The sequence below is a fragment of the Oryctolagus cuniculus genome, chromosome 5, assembly GCF_051225735.1.
Source record: "Oryctolagus cuniculus isolate XC-2025 breed Fujian yellow rabbit chromosome 5, ASM5122573v1, whole genome shotgun sequence".
In the NCBI taxonomy this organism is placed as follows: domain Eukaryota; kingdom Metazoa; phylum Chordata; class Mammalia; order Lagomorpha; family Leporidae; genus Oryctolagus; species Oryctolagus cuniculus.
The window spans coordinates 119723040-119730616 of NC_142871.1; the positions used below are offsets into that span (position 1 = coordinate 119723040).

Here is a 7577-nt window from a genome sequence, read left to right on the forward strand (position 1 = left end):
GTTATAGCGTTCCTTTGGGGGCTCATAGTGCCTTGCCTATTCTTATTTAGTGTTCTTAATTTGTTTTCTGGCATTTGTGCATTTTTTCTTTTTTTTCCCCTCTGGTTGCATCTCTCTTTAATTTGTGTTATTATGATTTAGTGGGATGTCTATACTTTCAGTGAGTTCCAGGATATGCATGCTGGATGTGTCCTGTTTGCTCTGTTAAGTATTCCAGGGTATAGCAGGTATCCAGTGTAAGGCCCCCACGAGGCTCTCTAGTTTTTCTCTTGTTTTTTTTCGTTAGAGGAGATAATTCAATTCTATTAGCATGACCCGCCCTTTTCCTCACAGTTGTGGGAAGCCCTGATGTTAATCTCTGGTGTGTTCAGGAGTATATCGCCTTGCTTTATGAACTGCACCTCTAATCTGTGGAGATTTTCTTGTGGTGAGGTTTCCCCCTATTATAAGCTGCGAAGCATCTGTGTATTGCAAGTGGAAGCATGGAGCCCCACCTACTGGAGCCTAGCTCACTTCACAATGGTGGATGTAGCGAGCTTGAGTTTTTGATATTCAGGACTTCTTGTTATACAGCTAACATGGTGGTGAAGAAATTCTTCTAGAATGTTTTGGTCCTTGTTCTTAGGGTGGGAGGTGTGGTGAGATTGCCCCACTATTGATGGGCTTGTGCACGGCAGGCAAAGGCAACAGTCCCCAGCTTACATTAAAAAATGTAGATAAACAAAATGGCTTCTCCCAGGCAGCTGCAGTTCTGGGTGGAGTGAGGGAGAGGAAAGAGTTGGGCAGAGGGGTGCCTGATCTCTTTATTTGTTCCTCTATATCTTCTGTTTCTTTCCATGTGTAACTTCAAAAGCAATTCTCCAAGCTCTCCCTTCTGTTTCTATTTGCAGCTCCGTGGACCCTTGATTTCCCATCTCACCTGGTCGGCTGGGCTGGCGCCAATCTCCCTGCCTGAGCCTCTGTGGTTTCCCTTTCCTATTTGCTCTTTAGGTGTGGACCTGCCCGGTGTCTGTTGCTCTCCCATGCTTCCCTTCATGAATTCCCCATGGCTGTATCTCTGGAGTGTATCTTTTCTCTTTTTAACTATCTATTTTGCCCCACGTGACTGAGATCATCTTGTTGCTGTGTCTTCATCTTGGCACCCCTCCCCTCCATCTAGCATCTTTCAGTCAGTCCTTATCCTGTTATGCAAACTGCAGAAGTAAATAGATGTTTATCCCACAGTGCAAATTATTTCCTTTTTAATTTGTGAATTAAAACCCATTAGTAGATTTGAAATTAGTTTGGTAAGTCAAGTTGTGACCTGCATTTAGCAAAGATGAAAAAGAAGAGAATATAATAAAAAAAAGTAAGTCAATGCATTAAATTATAGGTAGATATTGTTTGCATAACTTTGTTTCAAATACATATTTTATATAGACTATATCACAATTACATGTGAAATAAATATAAATTATCATATATAATATTTTATAAAACATATATTATATAAATCATATATTTCACTGATATAATATAATATAAAATAATTTACTAATACTAATATAATATAATATATTTTACAAATAATAATATATAAAATCAATATGTAATATAGTAATATGATATAATATAATATAATAAATATATAAATATCCAAAATTATAGTTTATCTGTGTAGCCATATAAATTGTGGACTACAAAATCTATTTTATGATGTGTTTCTGTTGTTGGTAAAAAGTATGTAAAACAATACTCTAAACTACTTTTACACACTTTTCCCTCAATTATAGAGTTTAGGTGAAAATGGAAAAACATACCAATCTTATAGTTTTGCCTGGGATTTTCCATTGTAAGTGAAAGAATAATCTTTTAACTTCAAATATTACCTGAATTTTCTTCTTCCTGTAGATAACATTGACATCTACAAAAGGCAAAGGGAAGAGTTGGCAGCTGAGTTACAACCTTAATTCTCAATATACTTGCTTTCTGTCAGTTTTTTTTGTGTGTGCATGTGTGTATTTATATTTACATCTGACATTTTTTTCAAGAAGTATCAATATACGTGAATAATATCAGTGCTGTCATCTAAATTCTTTATATATGCAGGTGGTTTTGGACCTTGCCTGCAGCAAAAACCTTTGATCATTTAGGGGCTACTGATGTACCCTAGGCAGCTCCATTTAAACAGTTTTTGTAGTCATTTAAATACAGATCTTTATATTACATCTTTAATCTTTTTGCACTTTTAATAGACCCACAGTATGAGGATGTTTGAAAAGATTTTCACCCCACAGTTATACTTTACCTTTTACTTTCTCAGGATATATGTGGTAGTTTTTTTCCTATATAAACTAATTGAGATGATACATAAGTGTGACTATTTGACAAATATATTATAGACCAACCTCATAAGATCATTTGACATGGTATTTACAAGAAAATAAATCCACTTAATTGTTTTTATTCAGTTCTGATTTTTTTAAAAAATATTTATTTATTTGAGAAACATTTACAGAGAGAGAGAAGGAGAGACAAAGAGGGTGAGAAAGATTTTTCCATTCACTGGTTCAATCTGTATTTGGCCACAATGGCCAGGGATGGGCCAGGCTGGAGCCAGGAGCTAGGAGGTTCTTCCAGGTCTCCCATGTGGATGGCACTTGCACCATTTTTTTCTGCTTTCCCTTGGCCTTAGCAGGGGCCTGGATCAGAAGTAGAGCAGCTGGGACATGAACCAGCACCCATATTGAGATGCTGGTTCTGCAGGCTGTGGCTTTACCTGCTCCACCACAATGCCAGCCCCCAGCTCTAACTTTTGAACCGGAAATATGGAGTTTTTCCCAGCACACGACAGATATTTGTTTCATTCTGTGTATGTTCTTGGGGAAAAAATGAAATAAAATGTCTGAGGGGGCTAAAGAGGAGGAAGAGATTACAATAACAAAAGAATGGTCACTTTGATCTCCATTCCATTTTCAGTTTCAGGGTCTGTGTTTGCCAATTAGTAAAGATGGAATAGCTACAAGACCTTTGATGCCACAGACATCTCTATGTATATATTATCTGAATGCCTAATATGCCTCAAATGCACAGCTGATTTTAGTCAGGGTGCAGGATCAGCTCTATAAGAAACTAATAATCTAGTGGCTGCATGAATTAGAAGAAAAATTTGCATGTTTTAGACACAGAAAGAGAACTACTGCTGACTCATGGAGTTGCCTTTATTGTGAGTATAGGCAAATTATTTAACTTTTCTGAGTTTTGGTTTTCTCAACAGGAATGATGGTACTTTGCCATTTAAGATGTATGTTAATAGCAACACCAATCCCGATTCAGATTTGTTTAAACATCTTTCACAGTTCTACTTCTAGGCTTTGACATCATACAAATTATCTTAAATAATACCAAACTGATCAGAAAGCTTCCAGGTCACATGATTAAATATTAAACCAGAGTGAGAACGCAGCATATTTACAAAGAATAATTTTCAAAGAACAGAAGGATACCTTCTTACCAAAAATTGCCTTAAAAATGCTCTCTTGTCACAAATTTGATCACATAATCATCTCTGAAAGAACTGACTGCGACTAGATAATTAAAGTAAACTGGCAAGCTTAAGCCATTTATGATTCAACTATGAAACAGAGGGTCAGTCTGCAAAAAAAACCATTAAGTTCTTAGAATTGCATCTACAAATAACATTGAATCCATTAAAAACTAATTAAAAAGTAAAATAAGCACGGCTGAAGTGCGGTTCTCCAGAAGAATGACAGATTTTCTTTAGGGCAAAAAGTTGCTGGAGAGCAAACATCTGCTGATTAGCACTTGACTACCTAACATCTATAAGCATTCTTCTTTAAGTATAGATTTGTTGAGACTTATGTACAAAGTATATTCCATCTTCTATTCAAGAAGGCCACCTGAGGCTGTGTCCATAACTTGGAAAGAGATAATACATCAGGCCTGGTGGTTCAATGCAGGTATATTTTCAGGCAAAAATGCTGGGGTGGCTGATCCTTGATCAATTTTTAGCATTGTAGAGCTTGGATGTTCCCTCTTTTTCCCAGCAGAAAAGTTATTTTGTAGCCAAGATAGTTTGTGCATGTAATATAATTTTTAGTAGATGCTGGTTTCCTTCTGGTAGTCTAGAGTTCTTAGTAGTCATGGCTAGTCATAGTCATGCAGATCAGTGTCACAATGTGACCAAACCTCTACAAAAGTCTTGCACTCTGAAAAGGGGTCAGGGGGCCTGCCTGACAAAACACTTTCATGCACTACAGTTCACTATTGGAGAAAGAGAATATTCTGTGCAACTTCCCTAAGAGAAGACTTTAGAAATACAGTGAGGCATTGTTTAATCATGGTGACACATTCTGAGTAATGTATCATTACATTGCCATTAGGTCAATATCATAGTTTCCTTATACAAACCTAGATGTTACTGATCAATAACATAATGTGGCCTCTTAATGCAATGAAGAGATGAAGTAAACATAAAATTTTAAGGGCTATTCAGGGATAACACAGTTGATTGTTTTACAGTAAACTTGTCTTTGTAAGTAGTAGGAGTGTAACCAAAAATAATGACAAAAAGGAAATTAAATTGGCAAATAAAAGAGCTATCTACACCTCAAAGTTTTTTGCAGTTCAATTCACAATAGCTAAGACCTGGAATCAACCTAAATGTCCATCAACAGAAGACTAGATAAAGAAATTATGGGATATGTACTCTATAGAATACTATACAGCAGTAAAAAAAAATGAAATCCGGTCATTTGCAACAAAATGGAGGAATCTGGAAAACATCAAGCTGAGTGAAGTAAGCCAATTCCAAAGGGACAAACATCATATGTTCTCCCTGATCGGTGATAACTAACAAGTACCTAAAAGGAAAACTGTTGAAGTGAAATGGACACTAGGAGAAATAATGAGTTGATCAGCCCTTGTCCTGACTGAAGAGGAACAGCTTACTATTTTATTCCTTCAAGTATTTTTTTGTTCTGCTTAATACCATTGGTTGAACTCTTTAATTAACACACAATTATTCTTAGGTGTTTAAATTTAACTGAAAAGAGATCCCTGTTAAATATAAGAGTGGGAATAAGAGAGGGAAGAGATGTACAGTTCAGCACATGCTCACTCGGACTTACCCCTAATGGTAGAGCTAGAAACATGCCTGGGGATTCTAATTCAACCCCATTAAGGTGGCATGTACCAATGCCATCTCACTAGTCAAAGTGATCAGTTTCAGTTAATAATTGATCATAAAGATAGGAGTAAGTGTCAAAGGGATCACATAAACAAGACTAGTGTCTGCTAATACTAACTGATAGAATTAAAAAGGAGAGGATGATCCAACATGGGAAGCAGGATACACAGTAGACTCATAGAATGGCAGATGTCCTAAATAGCACTCTGGCCTCAAAATCAGCCCTTAAGGCATTTGGATCCAGATGAAAAGCCCATGAGAGTTTCTCAGGCATGGAAAGCCAAGACACTGTGGAAAAAAAAAAAAAAAAAAAAAAAAAAAAAAAAAAAAAAACACACCTAAATGAAAGATCTCTGTGAGTGAGATACCAGCAGAAAAAACAGGCCATCAAAGAAAGAGGTACCTTTCTCTGAAGGGAGGAGAGAACTTCCACTTTGAATATGGCCTTGTCTAAATAAGGTTGGAGTTTGTGAACTCAAGAGGCTTCCATAGCTCGTGACAAGAGCTTTGGGTGATTACTGTCTGTTTTGACCAGATAGTGATATGGCCAAGTGCCGTGCACACACTTCAATATTAGAGGCTCAATTCATGAATAAACATACATATACCCATGAAAGTAGAAAGATAAGATTTATTTACAAAGTCTCCCATCCGTTAGAAACTTAAATCCACAGCTCCGGAATAAAGCATCATGGGCAATGCATGTAGCATTCGGAAAGCAATCAGTATCACCTTCATTTGTGTTTCTTCTTATTTTTATATCCTTTCCTTATGTAATCCCTTACCTGACCTTAACCTTAGCAGTGTTTGCCGATTGGCCAGAGGCAAATGTTTTTAAAGTTGTCTGTGAACCCTGGCCAGCGCCATATTCCCACGCAATTTGATTAGAACGTTATTTGGAAGAACAGAGGACACCCTCTATTCCCCAGCCTCTGTGTTCACCCAAGGTTGTACAGACTTAACTCCTTATCTTGTTTACTTTTTGTTCTTGAGTCAAACTTTTTCCTCCTACTTTTAACAGTACTTTTTCATTCGCTTTACACTGATGTAATAAATAAGAGTGTCAATTGTTAAATCAAAAACAGTAGTCATTGTGCACTTACTCCCCATGTAGTATCTCTGTCCTTAATGTGTTGGACTATGTGAATTAATGATAAAACCTAGTACTCAAACAGTACTTTATACTTTGTGTATCTGTGTGGGTGAAAACTGTAGTACTCAAACAGTACTTTATACTTTGTGTATCTGTGTGGGTGAAAACTGTTGTAATCTTTACTTAGTATATACTAAGTTGATCTTCTGTATATAAATTAAAGAAAATTAAAAATTAATCTTGATGAAAAATGGGATGGGAGAGAGTGTAGGAGATGGGATGGTTGCGGGTGGGAGGGAGATTATGGGGGAAAATCTGCTATAATCCAAAAGTTGTACTTTCGAAATTTATATTTATTAAATAAAAGTTTAAAAAAAGAATATAGTATAGTAAATATATAAACCAATAAGGCAGAAATCCTTATTATTAATAAGTATTATGGATTGTATGTAATTTGATTGTTGTATTTTCATATGACTGGCTGTGCAGTAGTTTAGTTTATACTAGTGTCAACACAAACCTGTGACCAATAAGTTGTGGTTTTTTTTTTTTTTTCTATCTTTCCCAGGCTACAACAGATAGCTGGATCAGAAGTGGAACAGCGGGATTTGAACCGGCACCCACATAGGATGCTGGCGATGCAGGCGGTGGCTTAAACTGCTATGGCACAATGCCGGCCCCTAAGTTGTGTTTTGATTAACAATGGCTTTGATGTCATTAAGCAATAGGAACTTTTCAGCTCCATTGTAGTCTTACATCATCACTATGGAATATGTCATCCATTGTTGATCAAAACGTGCTGATGTGGTTCATGACTGTATATTCCTGATTAAATTCTACTTGATGCATCTTTTCCTTTTGCTGACCCTGCATTATATCATTTTGTTATAATAAATATTATTCTGAGTATAACTGCTTCTGAGACTTTTGAATCCTTCTGTTGAATCATTGAGTTTGTGTGCAATTGTGCTAGTTTTTTTTTTTTAAGATTTATTTATTTATTTGAAAGTCAAGGTTACACAGAGAGAGAAGGAGAGGCAGAGAGAAAGAGAGAGAGAGAGGTCTTCCATCCGCTGGTTCACTCTCCAGTTGGCCACAATGGCTAGAGCTATGCTGATTTGAAGCCAGGAGCCAGGAGCTTCTTCTGGGTCTCCCATGCGGGTGCAGGGGCCCAAGGACTTGGGCCATCTTCTACTGCTTTCCCAGACCATAGCAGAGAGCTGGATCAGAAGTGGAGCATCCGGGTCTTGAACTGGTGCCCATATAGGATGCCAGCACAGCAGACGGCAGCTTTAC

The 7577-nt window shown here is 36.9% G+C and overlaps 1 long non-coding RNA gene across 1 annotated transcript in view; it reads left to right on the forward strand.

Moving 5' to 3' along the window:
- Positions 1 to 7153, forward strand: part of LOC103349776 (uncharacterized) — a 231861-nt gene extending 224708 nt beyond the window's left edge. Inside the window, exon 4 of the long non-coding RNA XR_011389007.2 lies at positions 6850 to 7153. This is a non-coding gene — a long non-coding RNA (uncharacterized LOC103349776). The remainder of the gene's footprint in view (positions 1 to 6849) is intronic.
- The last annotated feature ends 424 nt before the right edge of the window (positions 7154 to 7577 follow it).